Raw genomic sequence first — 27,306 nt, 5'->3', positions numbered from 1 at the left:
CACAGGTCATGGTGAAAGTCCCCTTTGTGTTTCTGTTTGGTCCAGAAGCAGGGATTACAAACAAGCTGTGGTAGTGCTTGGAAACCTGGGAGGTGGCAGGTGGGAGGGTGTCTTGAGCATGGAAGGGGATGGCAGAAGAAGGGGGATGAGGAAGAAGATGGAAGATTTCCCTCTAACAGTCAGTTTGAGATGGGGTTTAACTGAAAAGACCAGCCAGCCAGAGCTGGAAATGCAAGGCCGTTTCTCTGTTTAATAAAGTACTTGTTTATAAGTGACTTTAGAGTGACCAGCCAAAGTCTGGGTGTCTTGACTGTGAGGTTTGTCCTCTAAACCAGTAGACGAGGTTGCCTCAAAAGGAACTAACACACACCTGAGGTATCACAGGTCCTTGCAGCACGTTTCCTTCCTGCCGGTAACTGAATACACGTCTGCTTATTTAATTACTGTAGTCATCGTAGTACTTTATATGAATCTAGAGGTAAGACAGCCGTCTCAGAAGGACTTATATTTTTCAGGTATGGCAGAAAAATAGTAATTATTCTTTTCTACAGCTAATTGTAAATGAGCGATGGGTGGAAGAGGAGCTTGGGTGGCAGTGGGGGCTCTTGTCCCTGCCTGCACGCCCTGCTGGAGACAGCAGGAGAACCCACTGTGTTCCCAAAAGCAACCTCCAGTCTCAGCTTACATTTTCTTCCTAGACTGTGTTTTATTGTTTTTAAATGGTGTTTCACTGCTTTTGAGCATAACCATGTTATAAAATGTTTTGTCTCAAATAACGTGTCTGAGCTCCGCTGAAGGTGCAGGCAGTAGCAAGGTTTCTGGCTCAGCGGCTCTCCTGATCCCTTCCTTTGTCTGTTTTTTGTTTCTTGAAATTTTCTGACTTGCTCCCGTCCAGTCTTTTGTAGGACAGGGACTGACAAGTTATTCGAGATCTTGCTGTGTGTTGTGATTTCTTGCTTTTAGGATTTTGTGTAGAGAGCACTTCAGTTTTACAGTTCCCTGAGGAAGTGATGGGCCGTTATTAAAAATAAAACATTGACTTATCACATTTTAGACCTGGCCCAGTGGCTTGTGATTGCAGTAAGCTTAAAAGTGACAGTAAATTGCTCGTTACCACCTCCAGCTGCGGTGTCCCAGGGCATGATGGTCGTGGTGCGGTTGATGTGAGTAATGCAGAAGAGCCTGGTAAAGCCCCGGCCCAGGTGCTCATGTCCGTCAGCCCACAGCCACCCACTTCAGCAGGTTTTGGTGACACCATGCATGAGTAAATATGGGAAAGCAGGGTGGGTGTTGTGTCACCCAGAGCCCGTACAGATGTCTGCAGGCTGTGAGTACGTGGAGCCTTCTGGATGGGGGAAGCAAGAAGCTGGAGAAATGGTCTCGTCATAGGGAGTGTGCATCTGGTCGAGTGTTTCTGACAGCGTCTCCTGCAGTAGATTGGTTTCAGAGCAATCCTTGTTCTATAAAAATCAAGTCACCCTTGCAGTACTTCCCCTTCCCTCTTTTTCCAAAAGCCTCCTGCATTTGGCAGGACACGGCACAGCACCCAGGGAGGACAGGCGGGTTGGTGCCCAGGCTCTCGCCTTCCCGCAGGGGCGAGAGTCTCCTGCTTGGCTGCCCGAGGCCCTCTCTTCCTTCAGACCTGGCTGCGCGGAGGAGAGGTGGGCACGCTGCAGCCGTGGGCCTCATTTCCTCAGGAAACGGGGCTAAAAATACATGAGAAATGCTATGGGAAATGTTGCACATCGTCGGTCCTAAGCAGCCTCTGTTCAGCTTGTCCCTGAGTTACGTACATCCTTGAAGGCTTGTATGAAACGTACGCGCTGGCTGGCTGCTTCTCATTCTCTGCATTCCTTTCACTGTAAAAGTACTGTTTACAAGTCTGTTTCTTAAAAACAACCCCCCTCCAGATCCTTACTCCAAATTTTAGTTTCCTTTTTGGTGATTAGGAGAACATCCAAATCAACGGGAGCTTTCTGTGGAGAAAATAAAGCTGCAATTGGAGTCAGAAGAGCAGACAGAGAGGCCATTAAGACCTTATCTTATAATGAAAATGATGCAGTCTTTCTCATGGCTTGCTGGCGGTGGAATAGTCTTTGATTTGAACATCACAGATAGAAAATTACTTGTGGCTGTGGAGGGCTGGGGTGCAGTTGGGCTCTGCCACGCTTTGCCTGTGTGCGTATGGACAGTGTTTAATATTCACCTGTCCGTTTTGTAGAAGTAAATCTGCACACGGGCGCTGGGTGCGTTATTACTTGTATCTAGAGCATTTCACCTCTGGGGGGGTTTGGTGGAGGTGAGGAGGTGCAGCCCCGCTCCGCTTGCAGGGGTGAGTGCCGGGAGGAGGAGGATGCAGAGCATCCTCGCGGGAGCATCTCCCCCTCCTCCTCTCTAGTGCTCTGCCCTGGTCCCCGCAGATGCTCAGAATGAAATAAAGGATTTCGAGTCTAGTGTCTGGCCATCACATTGACATACACTTATATTGTTAAAAATATTCCACTTTAATAAAATGGGGCTGTGTAGCCCTTGGGTTTCTGGCCTGCTGCCGTGGTGTCCCTGGGCTGGGCAGGAGTTTTGTGATCGCTCCGCAGTGGCCACCCATGGGTGGGATGCCGGGGGCCCTTCACGTGGGGAGAAACAGTAGCCTATCTGGCAAAACTTTTATTCTAGCACTTTAAGTATTTTATTTCTTCCAGTTGCTTAGCATAACCTGACCAGGGAAAGAGTCCAAGTCTTCAGGTATAATTTTTCTTTCTTCAAAAAATATCGGAAGCGTTTGTGTGCGGTCAAGAAGTAGGGGTTTTAATGGGGGTTCAGGCTCGGGTGCCATCGTCTGCTGATCCCTGCCCTTGTCCTTCGTCGCTTTGGAGCGTTACTGCTGGGAGAAGTGCTCCTGTGCCGCCCGTCTGCAATACTGTGACTGGAAACCTAAACTGGGGTAACGTAAAGGCGCGAAAAGAAATGTGTCAATGGAAACTGATCTCAGTCAGGAGATTTGCACCGAAAAAGTCGACTTCCATAGCTATTACAAAAGTTCCTGTTAAAAAAATAAAATATAAAATTGATTGATTTCTTTCAAATATTAATTGAAAAAATTACTTGAAATATGGATGCGTTCTCTTCTCTTAAAGAGCTTTAAAACATCACGCTGAAATAATAGACAAATTGAAGCTGAAACATTACATTTTTTCCATAAATGTGGACAGACTCCAGGACCATAAAAAGAGTTTGGAAAGACTGTAAAACACATGTTAAACAATTTTTTACTTGAGGCACCTCTAGAAATATTTCTTTTCAAATATATTAAATATTTAACTTGAAAAAAAAATTTTTTTTTAAGACTTTGGTAATTAGAAACAGAATGTTTCCTCCTTGGCAGATGCGTATTAAAAAAGCGATACAGCAGTATAATAAAATAAAATTCTTAAGTGTATAAACCAGTGATTGTACATACGGATGTTCCTTTAAAAAAGCAAATGTTTGACTTTACTGGCATAAGCAGCTCCTGTGGGTTTATTTAAAATATTTACTGTGGTATATATCCTGAACCGGAATTAGAAAAATAAGTGGGCTTGAGATTTAAAATGTGTGGAGAGACTGGGCAACATATAGGCTATGTTGCCTTAGGGTCTCTAACTCCTACTCTGATCAAAGAACCTTAATATTTGATGCTGAAATTAGTGTATGTATTAAGCACCATTGTATTTTTTTTAGAGGAGGTAAAACTGGCGTTACTGATACGCATACATGGTATATTTAATATATTTAAAATTATTTAAAGTTATTTTAAAAATGTATTTAAGCTGAGCGTTATTTGAAAAGGAGGATAGACTTCAGCGGGAGCATAGAATGTATTAATACAACTCAAATGTTGAAGCAATGGGTACTTCTCAAATTTTTTTGAGTCTAGATGCATCTTTTTAAATTACAAAGGGCTTTGAAGAGAGTGCCTCCTAACTGGAGATTGATTCAAGCTGTATAAATGCCAGTGATATGTCATGTGTTAAGTATGTATTATTTTCAGTTTTTACAGAGGAGTAAATTTTGATATTTAAACTTTTCCAAATGTCAACTGCTTTTGCACAAAATAATCTCGCCTTAAGCACTGTTAGTTGCAGCCGGGCCGGTAGGTGCGTGTGACTGTTTCACTCCTTGCACCGGTTCACTCGAAATCGGGAAACCTCGTGGGAGTTGAAAAGCAAGAAAGTTCTTCCTTCTGCCCCTCTCAGACAGAAGTCATTCAGGAGAGGGCGCAGCCAAGGGGTGTGAAAACGAGCTCTCGAAATGCAGATGTTGTGTAGCCCTCGTGTTCTCAAAATGGGTCAAATTTGGTGCTAAATCAGTAGTGTGGTCAATAGGTACCAGCTTCATTATTGGTTGGTTCAATAAACATTCTTAGGGGAAATAAATACGAGTTTTAGTTGATTCAGCAAGCAAATTTAAAATATTTTTGCCGTCATCATCAAGTTTCTCTGAAGAGGAGGCCACTCTTGTTAGACCAGCATTTGTCTTCAAAGCGTCCTCCAAAGACTTTGTGGTAGGGAGAGAGTAGAATATTAATTTAATCTGTTTCGTAGCTCTAGCTGCAAACCTGAACGTTTTTCCCTCTGAGCCTTTGCTGAACAGAAACATAGTTGGTGTGTTGGACTTAAAAAAAACAAACAAACAAAAAAATGGTTCGTGTATTTGAAGAGGGCGAGGCCGGAATTTATTGGTCTCCTGAATGTGTCCGTAGCTGTGTGTTGCTGCTTCTTTTCGTCGCCAGGAACAACTTCAAAGCCTTTGTGGAACTACTTACTGGCGTTTTGCAAGCCAGACTTCAAAAATGCCCCAGAAATAATGGATGAATGGAAGCGCCGTTGGCTGTAGAGCCCATGCGTGTAACCGGACCTGTTTGCGCAGCAGGTACAGGAGCACCGGCCTCATCTCGGCACCTTCGCAGCAGAGAAATCCCCGTCCTGATGCCGCTTGGGAGACTCTGCTCCGTGCTCTCTTCTCTTCCTCGCCCTATATCCAGCTCCCAGCTGCTAAAGGATCCCCAAAGTTATGTCCTTTGGTTTTTAAAAAGTTTTCTTCTAAGAGTTATAATAAATGTAACTAAGAGGATAATTTGCTGGCTGCTTTGATGCCGTGTCTGCTTGCAGTAAAGCCAGCCCGTGTTACATGGGGTTAGAACGTGACAAGCGCTGAAAAATTTTCCAGAAGTTCAGCTTTATTTAGTTGGGTTTCTTTTTAAATACAATTTCTAAGAAAAATCCGGAAATCGTTCCTGTCACTTGGTGGAATGGATGTCACCACCGCGTTAGGGGATGGGGTACTGCCAGCAAGGCCAGCCTGCTTTGAGCCTTGGTCTGAAACCCCCAACTCCCGTCTTTGCCCGTTGCTGACATGGCGTTTACAAATGTCTATTGATGTAGGAGCTGAGATTTTGGATAACTCACCAAGCTGACCCGTACCACAGCAGACGAAGCTCGCATCTACCCTCCGTGTTGAATTCTGCCAAAATAATAGGCACGAGCAGGAGCTGCCCCCGAAGGTGCCGTTCGGCACCTTGCAGAGATCCTGCCCCACGTCCGGACGTGGCTGATGAAGCGTCTTCGTGAGAGCAGCTGGAGGTGTGTTCTCTGCAGTATGCCTCTGTTGTTGTGTCCCACGGGAATACTTGTTGGGCTGGGAATTTCTGTGCACATTCGTCCCATACTAGAAAAAAATACTCGGTTCCTACTGACAGCCTGAGTAGTCATTAGGGGCTGGTGACTTTCAGTATTTTTCCTAAGCCTCAGCAGAACTTGGCTGACTTAATCTTTAATGAAAATGTAGAAAACAGCATACTTGCTACCTTATATAGTAACCAGACCAACCGGTTCAGTTGTCCCACCTCCCTGGGAGGAATTGCTAAGGAGCTTGTTGGTCTAGATGCTTTTAAGTATGGTATTTAAGGTGTAAATGTTGTTAACCTTTTACACATGAAAGCTTGCTTTTTAGCCAAAACTCCTAACACACCCAGCAAGGAGGGCAGCTTCAAAACTGCTCAGAGAATCGTTCACAATTAATTTCTTTGGGAGAGTTAATTTTTCTGACCGCTTGTTTCTGAGCTGTCTGGTCTTTGGGAGTAACGCGAGGGAAGACAACCCACCGCATGTTTTCTTATGTGTGAAGACGGGCTGGCAGTTCAATGGCAAGTGCTTTTATTCTGAGAGGCAGCTCCTCTCTCTTAAAGGGGAGACTTGAAGGACTGCAAAACCTAAAAGCAGGGGTGGTGAATTCCAGGACTGTCCACTTCGTGCTGTCCACAGGCGGCTGTGGGTGGTAAATTAAGGCTGCTGAGGAGGAGTGCTGTGTTTGGAGGAACAGATCTTGTTAGAAAACCGAAACCCTTCATCTAAAGCTTAGTTTCAGAGCTGCAGTTGAAAAGGTACCAAGTTAGTGTATGGCTTTTGCTTCTAATTATTTTTAAAAAATGTGCTGTTTTCTAGCCTTGATGTGGCGCATCTTCTAATGCCGAATGCCGTTCCCTTGTTTACAGAACCGGTACTTGGTGAGCGTCGTGTTTGCGCTGCTGAGGCTCCCTATTGCCGTAGCTTTCAGGAACTGTGCAAACGTACGCAGCTATTACAGAAACTTCCCCAAACCACTTGGTTTCTCACACTGCATCAAAAGCATGCGACTGCTGGAGGGGAAAGGTTCTGATGGTTCAAAAGGAAACAACTTTTAATGATAACTTTCTAAAGAGTTGTCTGTAAACGTTGGATCATTATAGTTGTGAAAATTTGGTAGAAATCCAAAACGGTCACCAGACGTTGCAGAGGTATTGTAGAAAAACTGCTTGGGGAATACAGTTAGGGATTTTGGAAAAACTGCTTGGGGAATATCGTCGTGTACTGTAGAAAAACTACTTGGGGAGCAGCGTTGTGCATCTACAGCTTTAACACAGCGGAGCGGTTCCCTGTTTGTTACGGCTTCTGCGTGGTGTGATCTTCCCCGCAACTTAATGCAGACGTGATTTGAGTCAACTTCTCAGTTCCACGTGAAGCGGCACACGTGGTCGCGTCTTGAAGCACCGCTCACGCACCACTGCCCTCTGGCTACAGGGAGGTGGGTCCTGCCTTAAACCCCCCGCACTGGGGGCTGCTGGGCCGCAGGAAGCTCCAGTGAGGAGGCGGCTGCCATTGCTCGCCGGAGCCTCTCCTCGCTGGAAGGGCACGGTCCCGGCAGGCTCCCTTGAGGAGGAGCTGGAAGAGGCTCCAAGAAAGGCACATGAGCGGGGGCAGGCTGCCAGCCCTGCTCTGCGCCGGAGCACGTCGGCTCAGCCGGGCACGGCAGGAACCGCTCCACTTCTCTGGGTGCAGGAGAGCTTTGGGTCTTTCCCGAACGCGGATGCAATGCCATTTCGCTGCACGTTTTTGGTACGCCTCAGCTGTCCTGGCCGGGCTGGAGGAGACCCGGCAGAAGTGTGTTTCCTGGGGAGAGTTAATATTTGAGCTGAAGCCTGTCTCGCGCGGAGCAGGACCGACACAGGCACGCACAGGGGCGAGGTGGTCACAGCCTCCCTTCCTGCTCCCTCCAGGAAACCACACCGGAGGAATTTTTCACATCTGGCAGTAGCCATGCATTTTTTTTATTTTTTTTTTTTTTTTTTTAAAGGCAGAACAACTTTGCAGTGATTTCAAGAGGAGCTGACTCAGTTCTACCTACCGTAGCGTTGCGTGCTGTGCCGAGGGCCAGACTAAGAGCGCTGGGCGGATTGCAGTCCTTCCCTAAACACGCGGCCGTCGGGGCGGCTTTCCACTCCCCTTGGCAGCGCAGCCGGAGCTCTGCATGTCTCTGCTTCGTGACTCATCTCATCTGTTCCAACAAGTCTCTGGTCCCGGAGTCCAGTGCTCTTCTGTGGGGTTGCTGCAGTGATCGCACAGTGGTGTTGCCTTACAGCTTCCATGAAAGATGCCCCCTTTTAATCTGGTTTTTGATCTGGCTCCTGCTTAAATGTTGAGTATTGAAATATATTTATTGGGGTGAAGGAAATTAAGACCTTTTCTGCATATTGTAGTTCCTGTTACTAGCCTTAATTTTATCTAAGTCTACTAAAAATTATATTCCATGTGGGCTCTGTGCAGCTCAGTGCAGGCTGAAATACTTCTCCGTTGTGCCACCAGCCGCTTGTGGGCTCTTCAGAATTGGACTAGAGATAGCAAATTTTATTTTTATTTTTTTTAAAAAAAGGAACTTTTTTGTCTGGCTGTGTTTCTTTCCGGCTGAATAAGTCCTGGATCCGATTTGCAAGCATGGCAGGTTGGTGAAGAGGGTGGAATAATTTGACACGGGGGCAGCTTTTGAGGGAAACCTTGGGTGTGCTGGGACACGCTGGCACCGTGTGACGAGGAGTTAAAAGTTGATTAAAAGGGGTCTTTAAAGATGCTGCAGTTATTAAATGCCAGCTGCGGTTTGCCAAGGTCTTGGCTGCGTGCTTCCTGTTGAATGATCCACTTAGCGCGTGTTTGAAAACAAAACTAAAAAGCCTTGAGATACTCGCGTAGGTCGGTGCGTGTGAAGGCAGCGGAGATCACCTGCTTGTCCTGGTTTTGGTCGTGCCTCTGGTGGGGCAACCTGTCTGAAACTGGCTCCGTGGCCGGCCGATGCGCCTCTCCGCTCGCCAGCTGCGTGGTGGTTTGTGCATGCATGGCTGCTGCCGTACAGTCTGCAGGGACACGTTCTGGCAATTAGTTGGGCCTTTTCTTCTATACTTAAAAATACCTTATAGGGAAAATGAATCAAATCAAGCCTGAGCTTCTGGAGATGCAGTGACAGAAATAGCAAGCGTTTTTCATTGTGAACTTGCTGGCAAGCGCGAGACATCTCTGCGTTCAGTTTAAAGGGATTTCTTCCCCTTCCCTCCTCGCCAATACTTTCAAATTCTGTTATCGCTTTTGGACGATGGGGTTTCTTCCCTGAGATGAGTTTCAGGTTCTGAAGGCTTGCCTGTGTTTTACCGTTCCTCAGACAAGCTTGGGTGTCGTTGCAGCTCAGGAAAGCCAGGTTTGCCGGGAGAAGCGACCTGTCCCGGTGGAGATGGAGCCCGTGGGTGTGTGGTGGGAGGGCTGGCAAAGGGGAGCCCTGGGCGAAGGGGCCGAGCATGGAGCACCACACCCCCCCGCCAGCCCCTCGCTACCTCTCAGACTGTTGTTGGCATTTCGCGTGTATTCTGCCTAGGAATGAACTTGTCCCCGAATCGCGGAGACGTGTGCACACCAATTTGGTAAGCTTCCTTGCACCTGTCTGATGCACTTTACAGCCTCAGCGTCACAAAACTGTTTGTCATTCAGGCGGGACAATGTCCTCTTGTGTGCTGGGCTCCCAGCAGGGAGGGGACGGGCGGCTGGGACACGGCCCCGCTGGCGGATGGGCTTCCAATGTGAAATGAGATGGGAAAACAAATTGCTTCCAGACCGTCGTTTCACACAGGCAGGAGCAGCGATCCTGCTCGAGCTGCCTTAGCGGCCCTCTTGTCATTCATGTTTGCCTTATCTAGGTTAAATATAAAAGGGTATAAATGTGGGTGAAGAAAACACGAGTAAAGAAAAGAGCTTTTAGAGAGTGCCGAAGGCTCCGCTGGCGTGCTGCCTCCTGGAGATGGGCTGCTGCTTCTGATGGTTCTTAAAAACGGGCCTTGGGCAGATCCAAGGTGGAGGATGCATAAAGATCTCCGCTAGCGCCGAGGAACTTTCTGGTTCACGTTTGCAGAAATAACTTGGTTCTGGTTCAAGGTTTCTTCTCTGGGGAAACTTTCTGTGTAATGTTCTTCTCACGAGGACCTCTTATGCCTGTAAATATCATGAAAAACTTGCATGTGACTGGTCTTTTAAGAATAGCGTGGTGTTGTGTGTGTGTGTGTGTCTGGAAAATGTTTGACTATAGGAGAATCCGGTAATTTTTCCATGTTGAGTAGGTATGTCTTAAAGAAGACACAGCAATATGGCAAAAACTTTCTTCTTCTGATAATAAAATAGATACAATTTTCAGGATTTTAAACAGATGCAGGAATTAAAGTTCAGTGGAGGTGATGCAGAAGGTAAAGTACAGACTCACCTGAATTGTCTGTACCTTTGCAAAGCACAGGTTTTCTCATAAGCTGTTTCAAAGCCCATAAAATAAAAAGCTTAATGTTATGTAGTGCAAATTTGCAAGTTTCGGGTAATTATAACGTGATCAAGAAGAATGTTTTGTTTGGGAAAATTGTGATGTTGCTACTATATCCCTAGTGGTTTGTGACGCTTGCTGATGGTTCTCACGTCGTTATGCTCAGAGAAGGAGAACTGTTCTGCAGTTCTTGTCACACGTGTTTGCAAACGTTGTAGACGCAATAGTTAAAAATTCAGTAAAATCTTAAAACTTTTCATGAGACGAGAACTTCTAACTCGTTCTAGGGAACAGAAGAAACAATTCAGTTGGCTTCCCGTTGGGAAAGAGGAGAAAGAGAAGTATTTCCATTTTCTTGGTTGCGCTTTGTGAGTTAATTCCCAGCCTTACGGCCTGCTCAACACGGTGTCACTTTAAGGGCTGCATTATAATATTTCATTAGTGGCAACTGCAGCATCAGCAGAGCAGATGATCGCATTTATTGCAGGCAACCCCTGGAAGCGCAGCACGGGAGCAGCGTGCTGGGACTCTCCATTCACGACCCGCGTCCCTGCCCGGGTGGTGGCAGGAGGTGAGTGAGGGGACAGGAGCCTCCGAGCTGGCAGCTGTGCCCAAGAGAAGTGGAGGTTGAGTTGCCAGTGAACCAAAGGATGGGCGAAAAAGGGAGAAATTGCGATGGGTGGCGAGGGGGAGTTGCAGGGTTGTAGGGAAAGAGCTGCTGCAGTGAAGGTCCAAATGGCGAGCCAACAGCCTGGTCTTCCTCCAGCCCACGGGGTGACACTGGTGGTGGAAGCCCAAACTAGTGACGGTAATGTAGTTAGCAAAATTTTACTTTCTTATTATATGTTTTTTACTTTAAGGCTCTTTGTATCGTTAAAGTGGGTGAGGGGGAAAGTCCCCTGCTTGGTTCCTGCCGGAGGTGAGTTGGTGTTTAGTCAGCTCTTGCCCGTGGTCGACTTTCTGCTGAGCTCAGGGTTGGACTCCTGAGTCTGAGTTGGAGAGTGAAGTGTCTGAAGCAGCTTTGCCACTGTTAGGAGTCGGGGAATCGGAGCGACGAGGGTTTCTAACAAGGGCTCTGTGACAATAGCTGTGCTGTAAAGTCCCTTTTGTAGGCTGTTGCTGAGGACGGGGATCCATGGTCGCCGACCTGCTGCCAGCGCCGTGCTCCCAGCTGCCAGCCAGCGCCTGGAAACCAAACGCTCAGCAAAGTCCTGCTGTGCACGGGGCGGTCTGTGGGGGGGTGTGTGGAAGTTTCGGTGGCTCCGTGCTGCTTTGCAGGAAGCCTCAGATGAAAATCTGCTCGAGGTGGCCGCTCGGCACAGAGGGCCATTGTGCTCCGCGCCGCGAGCCTCTCCACTGCTGCGTTCGCTGGGCCTGGGTCTCCAAAAGGACCCGATAAAGATAATGCAGCCTAATCGCTTCGTCTGCCTTTTACCTTCCCCTCTTCCCGCATGTCCCCTGTGTTATGAGAAAGCTGTTATTGACTCTAAATAGTGTCTTGCACCAAGTTGAACAAATCCTTGTTTGTGGGTTTAAGTAGTAGAGAGAAACAACAACTTTTGTTGCAGATGTGGTTGTGTAAAGGGCCAGGAAATCTCCTGTTCCCCACAGTGCCACCTCCTTCTTGCCATCTCTGCTCCGCTGACGGTGTTGGCTGTGGTGCAGTTCCAAACTGTTTGGTTAAAACCCAGCATTTTGGCTACATAATTACTCAGCCAGATAAGTTACCTAATAAATTAATTGTTCTATTGAACTAACAGCTATTCTGGGCACATGAGGAGAAGGTGTGGGTGACAAGAGGAGTCTTGAGGCAGTGCCATCTGCAGGGCAAGTGTCCTGAACGTCCAGTTGGTTTTTCATTCACTGGTATGTTCCTCCAGCGTAGAGTTGAGCAGAAGCCTTCAGCGGTGGTCCCCGCTGAAAGACAATGATGTTGAGGTCATGCAGATGTTTGTCACCACTGTGAGTGTAGGCTTGGTGGTTTTTGAAAAAATGGTAGAGGTTAAAATGTGTCGTTGGGTAGTGCCTTTTGAAGAGGAACTGTGGTGCTTGACAGCTCATCGATGGTGTCTTGTTTCTGTGCCAGGCAGGGGCTCCTATTGCGTTCAGCCCCTGGGTGCTGGGAGATGCTGCTGTTCAGGGATCAACCCTGGTCCTTCTTGTGCTCTTCCACATCTTCCTGTGTCCCGTGGAGTGATGGCTCCTGTCTCACACCACATCTTCGTTGAAAGCTGTAGTAAACTTAATGTTGTCCATACCTAAGCCATTGCTAGCACCTGTAATGAACCCAAAGTGTATGCGGGCAGTGTGCTAAAGGGCCTAGCTTAAATGACCATGAGGGCAACCACCGGCTGGTCTGGAGGTGCCCTTATCATGGCTGTCAGCACTGCTATCTCTACGGCTCCGGTTATGTGAAGGAGACCTTGGGACTCGTGCAGAGGGTGGGTGTCGGATGCCCTGCGCTGGCTGATGGAGCACTCTGCCGTTGTGTCTTGTAAGTGGCAAACGCCAACAATAAACAGCAGGGCCACGCAGGTCGTAGGTACTGAAAGAAGGGATCTGTGGAGCAAGAAGTTCAGTGTAAGGTACATGAGCCTCAGGTTGAGCACCAGGAGCTCTACAAAAGGAGGTCAGAGATGGCCTCCGTTTTCAGGATTTTTAAGGAAACCTCTGATTCCCCTCACAGCTCTGTCTAGTTTATTAGAAGAAATGTAAATGTTTTTAAACGTAAGCAAAGCTTTTTATTTGCAGTGTGTAGAAGTTCATTCTAGCAGCTCATGATCCACATGCGGTGGCCATGTCAAACCTTCACGTTGGTTTTGGTTTATAAGCAGCGTCTCTTTGAAACAGACCATTCTCTTTAAGTCAAATTAGTATTAAGCAAAATGTCAAGCTGAGAAAGGATCTGTAAACACGAGCGGTATGAGCCGGCGTAGGCACGTACGGGTGCTCAGCTTGCACTGCGGGAATGCATGGACCTCTTGGAGTCTTGGGACTTACAGTAAAGGTTTACAGTCTCTGCAGCTTTCCTGCCTAGATGTTTTCTCGCCTGCCCTTAGTGTGTGCTTGAGGCTTTAGTCAAAACATCGGTCAGCAGATTGCACCCAAGTACTAAGATGAATCAACAGTCTTTGCAAATCTCGGGTGAAGGAAAGTGGGTGTAGGTGGTTTACGGGAACACCTGGGTGAGGCACTGCTTTTCACTTGTGCCCAGGTGACCACAAACGATTCAGGGTTTCTTGCAGAATGGCTGAAAAATGTGTGTTGCTCTGGCTTCTTTGGGATCTTCTCCGGATGAGCGTTGTTAACTCATGAACAAGGCTTTGGCAGAAGCTGTGTGTCTGTGTCCACGGTGGTACCAAGGGGAGCATTCCCCCCTTCTCAGAGCCAAGGGGCGAGTGCTGGGCACTGCTGTGAGTGGTGCTATGAAGATGTGGACGTGTGAAAAACAAGCCAGGCACCTGACAAATGCTCGATGTCCCTCTGAGGAGCTTTTAGATGCTTTGACGCTGACAGGACTCTTCAGCCTTTATGGTATGGAGTGAACACAAGGACTGGGTGGGTGGTGACGAGGTGGCACTGAGCTGGTTCCAGAGCACTGATGTCCAACGTCTTGGGTGGGCATCGTCTCTCTGCACCGGGTAAAAACAGCTCTGCAGCTTGCCTGAGTGTGCAGTAGCACTAATGGAGGCTGCAGGGCAGGCCGGGCTCAGTTTTGTGTCAGAGGCCGTAGTTTGACTGCCAAAAAAAAAAAGGAGAGAACTGGAATACCTCCCCCAAAGAGCTGAAAACGGTCATTTTCCACCTGTTTGTTCTTGTCTCGGTTTGTTGCAAGGGAGCGATGGAGGGTGTGGAGCTGCTCTCGGTGGTGACTGTCATGGCTTAAGTTTAACGTGTGTTGTCAAGTGCCTGTCTGCGTAGCCTGGTGATTGAAAAACCCCCGAGCCTGCCCTGTGCTCAGGCCTCTGCGGAGCTGAGCTTCGAGGGACCTGCTGCGTCTAGCGTGGGGCTGGAGCCAGCAACCCGCGGGCCACAGAAACGGCGGCTCGCTCACTCCCGCCGTGGAAGGCAGGCGGCCTCTTCTAGTCAGAGGAAGTTTCGGGATGACCGCATTGCTATTTTATTAGTAATGCATTTGGTGCTTTTTAGAATTGGGATTGTTGTGCGTAATGCGCTGCCCGACCTGTACATTTTTAGAGAGGGTAGCGTGGCGGGGGGGTACGGATGCGCTCTGCAGCGGGGCCGGCGTGGAGGAGGCTGAGAGGAGCTCTCAGTTGTATGTGGCTTTTTTGATCCGGGCTAGAGGAAGGGAAGGAGGAAGAAGAAAAAAGGCTCAGTTTGCCGCTTGTTTTGCTCTTCTCAGCAGACATCATTTCCTGGGCACCCGGGCTGAGGCGGGTGTAAGGACCGACTACTGAGACAGTATCGGGGAGTTTCTCAAACATCGGGATGCTCGAGGGAGAAGCCACGTGTCCTTGTGGCTCAGCGACAGTCAGGGTGTGGGCTAGGAAAAGGCTTCTGACCTGGGTGTTCTCCTGGACGCTGGCAAGCGCGTGGCATACCCTGGCTCTGGAGCGAGTGGCACCCGCGGCGGTTTGCTGGGTGGCCCGGGGCGGGGGGGAGAGGGCTGCAGCGAGAGAGGATGTAGCGAATACAGTATTGGGAAAGATGAAAAAAATGAGTGGGTGGCAATGAGAAGGAAGAGGAGGAGACAACCCAGACGATGAAGGAAAACAGGATCTTCTGTAAGAGATGGGAATGCTGGAAGGAAGCCAGGAAGGAAGCCTGAGAAAATGGAGAGAGCACGAGGAAGGCCGGCGTTGCTCTGATAATTTCAGCAGGTAGTCCTGGCATTCAGCTTCCGGAAACTGCAAAGCGTTTGAAAGCCCGGTGAAAACTGGTGACGTGCACTGAATAATTGGAATATGTTTCTTTGAGTTAAACTTTTATTGTCTTGACCTCCCCCCCCCCCCCCCCCCCAAATGGGAATTGGTGCGTGCTGTTGACTTGCCCAGGGAGGAGGGAGCTGACCTTGGGAAGGGCTTAGGGTGCAGGTAGATGTCTTTGTGCCCAAGAGAAATGATCACTTAATTAGGGTGCTGTGTGGGAGGTGATTTAATGGATTTTTCTGTGGATTCTGATGGGGAAGCCTCCCTGGCAAAAAAAAAAAAAAAAGATACATAAAAGAAAAAAAGATACCACTTTAAGAGTTGCTGCTTGTCCATGTGGGCAGAGCACGGTGCCCAAATTCCCTCCTGGTCTGGCAGTGACGGGTGCTGGGTTCCCCCCTCGTCCCTGAGAGCCGCCTGGATCCCTCTCTCCCGGCTGAGCGCGGTGAGCTGTGCTCGGAGGGGAGAAGCAGCTCCTGCTCCGGCACCGCAACCCATTGGTTCATAAAAATAGCTCGGCTGCTGGCGTCAGTGCCAGGCCTCGCATCTGGCTTCCCCGAGCGGCTCCAGCACGCCGCCCACCCGCCCGCCCTCCAGACAGGGTCTGCCGGAGGACACATGGTGCCTTACGGCTGCAGCCCCGGCCTCTCCCCCTTTTCCTCCAGCGTCGTGACAGCCCTGCCGGCTTTGGCCTCGGCGTTTGGGAAATGCCTTTGTGCTGGTGGCTTTCTGCAAACCGCGGTTTAACGAGAGAATCGCTGCCCCTCGGTAGCCCCGTCTTAATGAAACGGGAAACAATCTTTGAGTTAAGCCAAAGGCGTCTCTGTGCAGGCTGTACCCTGCAGCTGGAGGTTTTGTCCGGAGCTTTTTGAGCGTTTAGGGAAAAGGCGAACACCTGAATGGGTGTGCAAACCGTGTCTTGCTCCCCTATTGCGCAGTTTTGACTGAGTAGGTGTTTAAAAACAGTTTTTATGAAGACGGCTGTTTCCAGTGTCGTGATTTCTTTTTTTAGTCTTGCTTTTTTCAGTGCGTAAGCTACTGAAAACAAGGAGATACCTAATGAAGGCGGCAATGCGCTCTTTGTAGATACAGAAAGAAAACGAAGCAGCCTTGCAAAATTGCCTTGAAAATTAAGTAGTGCGCTTGCATCTGCTCACCTCTGTGACTGATAGTGAACACTGAACATTTTATGCCCTTTCATAAAAAATTAAGTTATTGGGGCTCCAAAGGATGTTGCAAAACTGTTAAATAAGGCAGGCTCAGCGGGAGTGCTCACGCCGTGGCACGGCCCCTCCGTTGCCGGCCAGGGCCGCTGCTCCCTGCCCCAAACCCAGACTAACCACCTTTGCCATCTGATCAGGGATTCAGCCGGTGTCTCTCACATGCCACGAAAAGTAATTTACGCCAAAAAAATGCCGTGGATGTTTTCTGCTTTGATGTCAGTCTGCGATGAGCGCTGGCTCGCCGATGGGAGCTTTCTCTGTGCGCCACGGAAAGTCTGCAGAGGATTTCTCTTCCCGTGGCACTGCTGAGCCCAGATGGCTGCCCACTACCCAGCAGATGTTTCTTCCGTTTGCCGTCCGTAATTCCTAGTCCTTCTTGTGAGAAGCATCTCGAATGGAGCTCCAGCATCCGGTGAGCTCCTCCTCGCCCTGTCCCTAGACCTCCTGAGCGCAGCTCCGGAAGCATCCATCCTCCCGGCGCAGGAGAGCCGGAGCGCCATGCCCAGCCCCACCGCCGATCCAGTGCCGTCCAACACGTTGGTGCTTTAGGTAGACTTTATTCAACGGCCCCAGCTCTTTTTGCATCTCACGGTGTGGGGTTTGAGTTGATGAAATTTTAGTTTTAGAAACTACGAACTGTCTTAGTAGATAGGTGAGTTTTTGCAACTGAAGTAATATTGATGTTGCTTCTGTGTTGAAGGTGTTTCTTGGAAGGCAGAGGGTGATACAAATCCTGTTTCCAAAATCAGGGCTGAGGAGGTTTGCAGGTGTTGTAAGGAGGGAAACAAACCCATCCCTGGCACCCGAGCGCAGCGCTGTTGTTTTGGGCCACCAGCAGACCTTGAAACCTGGCAGCAAACCTCCCTGCTGTGAGATGGGAATTTTCCTCCCTCCTGTTTAAAGTAGAAGATACTTGAACCATTTTTGTTGTAGTTACTGGAAAAATATTTTTAAGTTATCAGCAGTTTTGTTTTGAAATCACTGGTGTGAAGTGTGTAGTTTTCTTTTTCGAGGAATGCAAAACAATCAGCAACATACCTTTTGTGATTACTGCTCCGCTGGAAATTTCATGTCTTAACATATATGCATGGTGCACGTTCATGTGCTTTAATTCGGGAATGCTAGCCTATTGTTTCTAAAATCTGCTTGTTCGAGTGCCATCATTATATTTTTATCGTTAAAAACTTCAAAGTATTTACTCAGTAGAGAATAAATGAGACTCTCGTGAGCGCGTGACTTGGGAGTCTTCAGAGATGCAGACGGGCTGAAGGAGGAGTAAGGAGGAGTAAGAGATATGCACCGCTCGGGACACCTGCAGATTTTGAATTTCGTCCTTTTGTGCTTTTCACTTCAAGGCTGCAAGTACCCGAGCGCTGCTGTGATGTCCCGTAAGGTGGAATTAACGTTTCTGGATGCTGGTGAGGCCAGGAGTTCAGATATCTGTTGGGTAGTTTTTGTTAAGGGGGGGTTTCCATGCTTCTCTTCATGTCGGTATGGTACCGGCACTCGTGTGCGCTAGAATGTGTGGGGTTGGAGGAGGGACAGAATGACTTTCCACGTTTTCCTTAAGAATTTAAATCGAATCTTGTGTTCTTTCCTGAGTCTTCGACTCTAAACTTCTGGGGACAAGAGCAGGGGTAAGAAAACCGGGTGTTTTTCAGACTGCTTTTTCTTAACTAAGAAAATTTGGCAAATAGCTGATCTACAGAGCTGCTTTATGCTAGGCTCTGAGGTTGGTTTTTGGTTTTTGCAGCACTTAAGTAACACGAATTTTGCTTGAGTTCCTCCCTGCACCTTAACTAAAGGAGGCCTAAGTAGCCAAGGCCACTTCTGGCTTCTGCCTAGGGAGCTTCTAGGCACTGTCACTTCCCACTGCCCCTGTTCTTTAAAGCAGGCTGTCTCCAGCTGCAGGAGATTATTTTATTTTTTTTTTTTAAAAAGGAGATTTTTATTCCCTAAAAATAAAAGCTCTTTGCTTAAAATTGTGGTCTGGCACTGGTCTAGTATTGCTGTAAATGATTGAGGTATAGTGATGGTAAGGAAATAAACTTGTTTGGTTGAGGGCTGTGATCTAGAGAGAGTTAATCTCTCTTCCCTCTGAGGAAGCTCTGTGCATCGTGTAGAGCATTATCTTTCATTTCAGTCATTGATTAACAGCTCCCAAACCTACTCTATAGCCTGCAAATCTTGAATTTTGAATAACAGAGATTATAGCTTGTAGTCAGAGCGGCATAATTTAGCCTCAACTATTTTATGCTTTCTTTGTTTGGTCAGTCAGCTTGAAAATTTACCTGTGATGAAAAAAATAATTGTACACTTTGCATGAGCTGAGGTTTAATTTATTTTAATTTGCCGTTAAGCATGCAGAAGTCTGTTCTTGCAGCGGGGAGCTGGCAGGGGGGCAGTTGCCCAGCTCTCCTGGCTGCCTGTCTGTAGTGACTGGGTTCCTGGGGTGGCTCACGGGCGCTAAGGTGCTGCTCTTCTCACGGAGATTAGCCTTTTTATTTCTGCTCAAGTATGATGACCATGACTTTTTTGAGATGCAGACCTTATAGGCTTGTCCTGGCCTTTTCCTTTCCGCAGTTCAATGTGTTCTCCTGCCCAGGTGGGGTTGGGCATCCCGGCTGACGGAGGCGGCTGCTGCTGACTAACGCGGCTCGTGAATCAGTGGTGTTTTTGGTGTGTTTTGCTTCTTCCCCCCCGCAGCCCAGGTGGGCGCTTCGCCCCAGGCTCTCAGCCCTGCCGCCTCTCGCCTGTGCCAGTAGGCGCCCGGGGCTCGGGGTGCTCCAGGGAGTCTGGGTGCTCCAGGACCTGCTCTGCCCCTCGTCTGGCTGAGCCCCGCTCGTACTGCCGCGGTGGGGTCTAATTCTGGGTGGTAACGAAGCCCTGAGCAGACCAGGGAACTAAAATCTTATCTCCACGGCTCATGGTATTCTGCTTTTTATCTCCCGTCCTGCTTCTTAATTGATAGGTAGTATTACCCACCCCAGGATCGTCTTTGGGGAGGTGCTGCTGCTGGGGAGTCCTGGGGCAGAGGTCTGGCTTTGGGACTGGATGCCTGGCCTTGGGGGTGGGCAGGGAAGCCACAACGGGGACAGGAGCTGTGTGGCTGTACTTTGTCACTGGCTGTAATTTGCCCAGCTTGAAGAGTTTCAATATTTAAACTTGAAAGAGCGTGCGTTAATTGAAGTAATGCTTTGGAGTTAAAGGAACTCGGATGGGAAGGCAGCTCTTTGGTACATGTTCCTCTTCAGCGCTGAAGGAAAGCACACGCTTGTATGGAGAACCCAAACCAATGTGCTGGCTCACAGCGGCTTTTGGGAGCTGGTTGGAGCTTTAACCTCTCCGTGCAGCAGCAGAAGCTTTACAATTGGACTCCAGAATAATTTCTGCTAGAAACTGTGGGCTGTTGGGAGGTGTGGTTGTCTGGGTTTTTTTTGTTGTTGTTGGTTTTTTTTTTTAAGTGATCATACTCCTGTCCTCCTGATCCTGTTTTTATGCATTTAACGTGCCATCAGCTTTTTATAATTGCTTCTCACTGAAAATAAACAGCAAGCGCTTTGGTGGAGGTAAAACACTATTTTATTTCAGCAGGAGATTGGGGAATCTATCGGTAAACAACACGATTCAGCTTCAAAGCCTTTTCAGCTAAAACGCATTGTTCATCCTTTGAGCCGTTCTGCCTCGCACCCTAATAAAAGTGGAAATCAGGCGTGGGGGATGGGGACGCAGCAGAAAACACAAGCCGAGAAGTGGAGATCAAAAGGACAAACAGAAGCAGAAGGCAGCGAAAGGGAGGCACAAAGAGTCACAGCTGAGCGTGCGAAGCCCGAGAGTGATGGAGGAGAGAAAACAGCTATTAGAAAAGGCGAAGGAACAATGGGGTGAACGTAGCACGTTTTTTAGCTTTCAGTTGGGTTTAACAAAGCCGCCTTCCACCGGCGTAACTCCACGGAAGCGGTGGCCTTAATTCATCTTGAAAGTTGTTGGCTTGCTGCTCGCCGGGGCGCTGGCTGGAAACACGCTTCGGCACAGGCGCTGCCCCTCGCCAAAAACAGGGATCTCTAAGCGGACGGGCCCGTTCGAGGGCTGCGGTGGTGATTGTTTTCTCCCAGTTCATACTGTGGCAAAACATTTTCCCAGTTTGCGTTGTTTTGGGTTGGGAAGATGGGAGTCGAGGGGACTGTGGGAAAGAAGAGCCGAGAGCGGCTCTTTTCACGGGAGCTGTGCCTCGCGAAGCCTGGACGGGCTCCCCGGGCACGCCAGCAGCTTCTCCAGCTGATTAAACCAGTTCTCAAAACCTGGCAGCCCGCGCGCAAACCCAGCTTTGTTAGCAAAGCCTTGAGGCTTTCAGTCCAAGTATTTATTGTAACAAATAATTTATATGGGATTAAGAATGAGAGATATTATTTTTGGGAGAGCCAGCGGTACGTGTTGCTTAGGCTAGCACCAGGCGAGAAGGCTGGCCCATGGGGTGGCCCCCCGGGCTGGCTGCACCCCGCCACGGCGTGCCCCTGGCGTCTGCGGCGCGCAGGCTCGGTCTTGCCTTCCCCGGCTTAGTGATGGAAGCTGCTTATTCCTTCTCCCCATCTGCCTCACCCCGCTCAGAGCTGCGTGTTTGTGGGGGCTGATCTACGGCAACCCTTGTTCCCGGGGTGCCGCCCCGGGGTCCCTGGGGAAGGAGCTGGGTTCATCTGGCAGATGGGGAGGCGACTCTGCAGTGATTGCAGCCGGGCTGGGGTTTGGGAGGTTTTCATTTTCCATCTGCACACGGGATGAGGGCTGCGCTGATGGGGAGGCTGCTGCGAGGCGTTCTCGGGCGGGCGAAGCCTTCCCTTCGGCCGTAGGAGTTTCTAGACCTTGGTTTGATTGCGAAAATAATAGCCGGGCAGGTCAACGCAGTTGTATCCTGCTCCTCCCTTACAGCCCGTGTTTGCTTTCCTTTGTTTGGGTCTTGTCTTGCTCCGACTTGCCTCTCTCGGCCTCGCTGGATGTGGCTTTGCGGAGCCAACGCTTCTGCCTGCGCCGCTCTCTACCTGAGCGCTTAATTAAAAGGAGGGAAGATGTATTCCAAAAATACTTGGCTTTCTGGTCTGACATCTAGCGCGTTGCGAGGCTTGCTGAGCTGGTGGTTGAGAGAGGAAGCGAACGTAGCGTTCAGCTGACATAGCATCTGAATAGCCGTTTGGGGCCCAGGGAGCGATAGTTCAGGAGGCGGGGAGGGAAAGTGAAATGGATGCTGAAATCCTGAATCTGCTTCTTAAATTTCCTCTCTCTCCCAGGAGAGGGAGGGGGAGAAGTTCAGCGTTGCATGTTTGGCTCGGCTCCCTGTTACCTGCCGTCTCCTCCTTCGCTCTGCGCTTGTGGCAGAGATAAAGGATGGGGGTTTTTTTATGGTGCGAGAAAGTACTTTTTCCCTCAGCAGCATTTGCTTGTTTGTGGTTGAATCGCATCAAAAAAAATAATCCAGCATTATTGAAGAACGAGTGGGCGAATAGCTGCATCAACTACCATGGTAACTTTTAAAGGGCTTCACCCATAACTGTCAGAGCTAGATTTTTAGTGCTATAGTGACTTTTAATGTGGAATAGTTTCCAGGCCATTTAATTATTTTGCCTCCTCGTTTAAAAACAAAACAAGGCAAAAAAAAAAAAAAAAAGGCCTCTTCTCTGAACTACCTTTTTGTTGGTGTTCTCCTTTTTGACCTGAATGCATCTGTACGGTGGGGACCCGTGTCAAGTACCTCACCGGTGCTCGTGTCGAGGGAGCATACGTGCTGGCAGCCGCTGCTGGCCACGTGCCGCATGCCAGTAGCTTCTCTACTCCTGGTGGAAAGGAGCTCAGTGGTGGGTCCTGAGTCCAGCGGGTGGTCAGGGGACCTCTCCGGGGACCCATCCCACAGCAGGAGGGCAGCGGGAGGGCTCCTGTCCTCCCAGAAGCACAGGGGCATGTTGGCTCTGGGACACCTCTGTGGCCTCGGCGCCGCGTCTCTCTGGTGGGAGCGATCTCCTCCCACCTAACTGTGGCAGCAGCCCACAGCGTTGGGAGCCTGGGTGTGCCCGGTCACCCAGGAGGAATTTGGCACTGGTCAGGCTCCATGTGCCATCCCTGTTTTTATCTCCCATCCCCACGGGCGAGCACAGCTGCGCAGGTGGGTCTGCAGGAGCATCCATGAAGCACATCTGGATGCGTGAGCCACCGTGTTGCTCCCCTCGCTGCCCTGGCACATGAAGATGACCGTGCAAACCATACTCTGTTCAGCTGTCCTTATTTCTGCTGCTTTATACCATGCCATCAGGAAGAAAATACAGGAATAAGGGCATTTGGTGCTCAAACATCACCGATGGGGTGGCTCTGTGGGAGCCTCCTGTGAATGGACGTGGCGTGGCAGGTCCCTGGGCCTTGCGCTCAAGTTGATATGGTGTGACTGGGTATTCGTAGAGCTTTGTGTTCAGTTATTTCACAGCATTTCGTGGCATCGGGTTCGAGGCGGGATCGACTGTGATTGCACTTGTAACCTTCCGTGTGAGGAAGACCTGGTTTCTGGTCGTGTCCCTGACAGCTTCCGCTGCAGCACCACCCATCTTAGCTTTGCTCAGCATCCCAACAGAGTTTAAAATGGTTTCATTCTGAATAATTTATCTCCCAGAGAGAGAGAGATGGTGGAGAGCAGCGGGGAGCCGTTGGCAAGGGGAGTGCTGCAGCGCGGGCCGGGGGACACGGTCCTGCTGCCCGCCACGGGCTCACCCCCGGGAGCAGCATCCCGTCCATCGCAGCCCCGTGGCCTCGCCGGCCTTTGCTCCCGGCATTTTTCCACCAAACAAAAGCTCCGGGTCCCCGGGCAGAGGCTCCCGTGGGAGCCCTCCCGCCTCCTGACCCGCTGCCCTGCCCTCCCGCCCGCTCCGGCACCTCTTTGTTTCCCCGCAGGCCTTTCCATGGTGCTCCCCATCCTCCTGCCAGCGGGTACCATGGGCTGTGGTGCGGGCTGGTGGCTGAGCGGCGACGCAGTCGGATCTCCGGGGCAGGACGCTTCTTTAGTAAAGAGTTCCAAAATGGAGGCAGCTCTGCCCGCCTCCCCATCGTACGGCATGGGTATGCGCTGCCCTACTTCTCGCCGGGATCAGACAGCCCTTTCTGAAGCCGTACAAAGAGGTTTGAATGCATTAGTTTACATGGAATTAATCTCCAGATTCCAAACATGCTTTCAAGCTGGTTTGGCCTTATTTTCCTGCAAAAGGAGGCCAACTCCGTGTTGTAGGCAGTGACTGTTGTAAGTGAGAGTTGAGCTGGAGCGGTGAGAGACTAGCACAGGCACCATATTCAGTTCATTAAAAGGAATTTTTGGCTCGTGGACAAAACAAATTGAAAAATCTCATTCTTTGTGTACCTCATCAGCAGTGATGGAAAAACAGAGCAAGGTTGCGGGGCAGTCCTTCTAGTAACACTGTGCCTTTCGTAAGGGATTTGAGGTCCAATTTTAGATAGGACAATAATAAAGTATTAAAACGTGCCGCAAATGATTGTATAGAAGATCTGGGGTGAGGGGAGCGCTGGAAAAGTGTCATTATCAGAGGCGAGGAGAAATTGGTACATTGAATTAAGGTGTGTCGCTCCCTACAACGGGCTGGTCTGAAATTCCCGGTGCTCCTTTGCCTGCCACCGGAGCGATGCCATCCGGGGAGGCAGCGAGGAGCTCGAGCGCTCCTGTTATTTTTTTGGACGGCCTGTCATCCCTCAGAAGGGAACAGTTGTGTGGGGGTGGGGAGCATCGTATTCAAAAGTGGGTGAAATGGAAACGAGCCAAAATTCTGCAAATTTATAAGGAACAGCAAACACTGATTTCTTTGAGAAAAGGTCGGTGCGTTTACTTGTAAGCACAGCCCTGGTAGGAGTGTGCGAGGAAATGGAAACTGTGCTCCACTATGCAGGTTTTTTTTCGTAATTTAGCCAGGCAAAGATACACAAAGATGCTTGTTTTGGGAGATGGTGGAATGTTTCTGTAATAATTTCAGCAAATTTTGGTTCACGTAGAGCATCTGTAAGAGTAGCACACCCACAGCTTCATGTAATATGTTCTGTTTGCTGAAAAAAAAATTGCTTTTCCTTGAATTTGGAAGTGGTTTAACCCAGAAGAATCTCTGCTGTTTTTGTTTTTCCTCCCTGTTGAGTATCTTAAACCTGCCAGGTCCTCGCGGTTCGTCTCGTGGATGAATGTAAGGCATTTCTGTCGGAGCGATACCTGTCCCCGGTGCAGAGCGTGTGGAAGCCCGCGCTGGACTCGCGGCGGGGAGAGCTGAGAAGCACACCGATCTCAGCTAGAGGAAAATAATTAGAAAGGGAACCGAGATTGTTCTCAAAAGGAAAGGGATGAAATGAATGGAGGAATATCCCTGCAGGGTCTTTGCAGTGCACCTGGTAGCCTGCTGTATAGCTAATAACTCATATTAGGAAGACTTCATTTTGGTCTGACAGTTTTTTCGCCTTGTTGACATTGAGCATGTAGAAGCATGTAGTGTTTGAAATACAATATGCAAAACACTATATTAGTAACTGACTACATAACATTCCTGTGTTGCAGCTAGGCTGCCTACAGCGTGCCGATTTTATAAGCTCCTCATATGAGCTGGCAAAGGCAGGACGTGGAAGCGATGAGCTGGAGTCACAAGAGAGCACAAGCGATTGCCTTTAACCATTTACACAGCACTTAGGCTTCCAGTGGCCGCTGGAGCCGGTGGGTGTTTGCTCTTTCCAAAGAGGGGAAGATATCAACCTTCTGCAGCTTCAGCTGGTGGTGCGTCTCTGGAACAAGGGCGGACTGTTTTTGTATCGGCGCTCACGTTGGCGGCGTGGAAAGGCTGTACCTCTCGGAGGCGGTGGGTCGAAAGAGAAGCGAGGGTTCGGGCACGTGAAGTTGCCACGAGGTACAGGGAGGTATCAGCTGGTGAGCATTTGGCTGATTGCCTGCGGGCAAGCAGAAACCGGATTTATCTTCAGCAGATAAGCAATAGCAAGAAAACACGGTGGTGTGCTTTACTGCATAGAGGAGTCTATTTTTTCTGTGAACAAGTTCTTTTGCAAAAATGTCTGCTTTCAGACAACCGGCAAGGGAACTGAGAAGCCGGGTAGTGTGAAAACATTTGGCTAGAGAACAGGGTTCTTAGTTGGCCACCTTGGCGTGAAAAGGAGACGCTGCAACAAATAGCTCTGCCACTTTAAAATGAATTAAAAATCACATTCAGATCAACAGCGATGCTGGACTAGAGTGCAGCCCGCTTGCTACAAAGATATGAAGAAAAAGCCACCAAAATAGAAAATTTCATCATTGCTCACGGGGTGGCAAGAGCTGAGCGCAGCACGTTGCTGAGAGCGATTGCAATAGTGGAACAGGAAGTCTCCTCCCCCTCCCCGGGCTCCGTGCAGAGTGCTGATCAAAAGGATGTAAAGCTTGTTTACAGGATGCATGCAAAATATATTTGGGAAGAAATATAAGGGCTTTACGGACCGGGATGCACTAGGAATAAAGTGATGTCATGTTTGGTATAGGTTGCAGTCTGGAGCCTACGGAGCATGTGACCCAAAGTCATCTTAACATTGAGGAGCAAAGCAAGAAGGTGCCTTTCTCCGTAGGATTGCATCCGGTGAGCTGCTCGAAATACACGCCGAGAAAGCTTCCTGTGCGCCTGCTAACGAAAGCCAGTTGTCATGAAATCTTAATAGTGCTCCAAGAGAAGCCTTGCGGCCGCAGCTTCAGCACCCAGCGCTGCCGCCGTCCTTGGGGTGCTTTGTCTCGGGCCGGGCATTTTGAGTAGCACTCCGGGTGCTTCAAGGTGGGAAAGAAAGCATTTGGCATTTGGAAGATGTATGGTGTTTTTGAAGCCGCTTCAGAGCCTGGAGCGAAATGGCAAAGGTGTCGCTAGGCCGATGATGGATCAGTCGTAGACTCACTTATGTTTGTGCGTATAGAAACAGGTCACTTCTGCAGCGATGGTAGAGTCGCATGGTGCAGCCTTCAGCCTCGCTCACCTTCCTCTGCTTCTGTGAGAGAGGCACTTTCTTACCTCGCAGGGAGTCTTAAGGCTTAATCCATTGTTTGTAAAGCTCTTTAAGATTCTTGTTCGGGAGCACTAGAATCTGGAGGATTAAAAACAATTTATTTTTGTGTATCTTGTATAATGTGCATCTCAGAGTCTTTCCAAAGAAGGAGGAATTAGGAGCCGGAGGGAGATGGCAGGTCCGTAAGGTAAACGCGAGGGAGGAGATGGCTTGGAAGAACAAAGAGGGTAAAGGCAAAGGGCTGGTTCCCCGTTGTGGAGCCTTGGCTGTCAGGAGGGTGAGTTTCCAGCCCTGGAGGAAAGGGCTGGCTGTAGTAGAGCCGTCTTCCTCTTAATCCCATTTAGAGACCCATCTGGTCAGTGTTGCTGCCGCATTGTGAAGGGCACACGCAGACTTTCCCTCTGCTGTGTTTGTGCCCTTTGATGGGACGTACCGGGAAGCCGCAATCACGCTTGTTCTCGACCGATCTGTTTTTGTCAGCCCCAAACTACCAACTAAGCTCACAAGAATTAATGTCAGTGATGTGGACAAGGATGATTTTTAAAAACCACATCTGGAACGGTCAATGAATGGCCCGTTTCCCCTCTCGCCGTGCTGTCTGCAGGCACCTGTGGTGCGTTCCCTGGTTTCTGCCTGCACATCTGTGCCCTGCCAGAGGCCCGCTGGGGACGTCGGTGAAGGGGCTTCCTCGTGGGGGACCCCAGCTGCCCCTTGTGGGGGGAGGCCTTTGCCATGAGGCTCCTCGCACCTAACAGAAAACTGTTGCTGGAAGCATGTCCCCATCGGGACATCCCTCCTGGCCATTGTGGACCTCCCTGATGCTGCTGCCTCTCTTCTGAAGAGGCTGTGTGCGTGCAGATGTCAGTGCTCCTGCCGGAGAGGGCTTTGCCACTTTCCCTATCCTCACCCCCCTTGTCCCTATGTCCTTGCTGTAGTGCTGGTACTGTTGTCCTCCAGGGGAGCTGCCACAGCTTCTCTTCATCTCCAGAGCCTCACGCGCCAGG

The 27,306-nt window shown here is 49.5% G+C and overlaps 1 protein-coding gene across 14 annotated transcripts in view; it reads left to right on the top strand.

Annotated features, from left to right (window-relative positions):
• Positions 1 to 27,306, top strand: part of ANKRD11 (ankyrin repeat domain containing 11) — a 159,044-nt gene that overhangs the window by 47,282 nt on the left and 84,456 nt on the right. The window contains exon 3 of one of the 14 annotated variants that reach the window (XM_054199228.1): positions 24,828 to 25,887. The exons of the other annotated variants lie outside the window; for them this stretch is intronic. The gene's annotated coding sequence lies outside the window, so the exon portion shown is untranslated. The remainder of the gene's footprint in view (positions 1 to 24,827; positions 25,888 to 27,306) is intronic. 14 annotated transcript variants of the gene reach the window in all.

The sequence above is a fragment of the Rissa tridactyla genome, chromosome 4 (genome assembly GCF_028500815.1).
Source record: "Rissa tridactyla isolate bRisTri1 chromosome 4, bRisTri1.patW.cur.20221130, whole genome shotgun sequence".
Lineage (NCBI taxonomy): Eukaryota > Metazoa > Chordata > Aves > Charadriiformes > Laridae > Rissa > Rissa tridactyla.
Note: the sequence above shows the minus strand (reverse complement) of the source record. Positions and strands in the feature narration are given on the sequence as shown.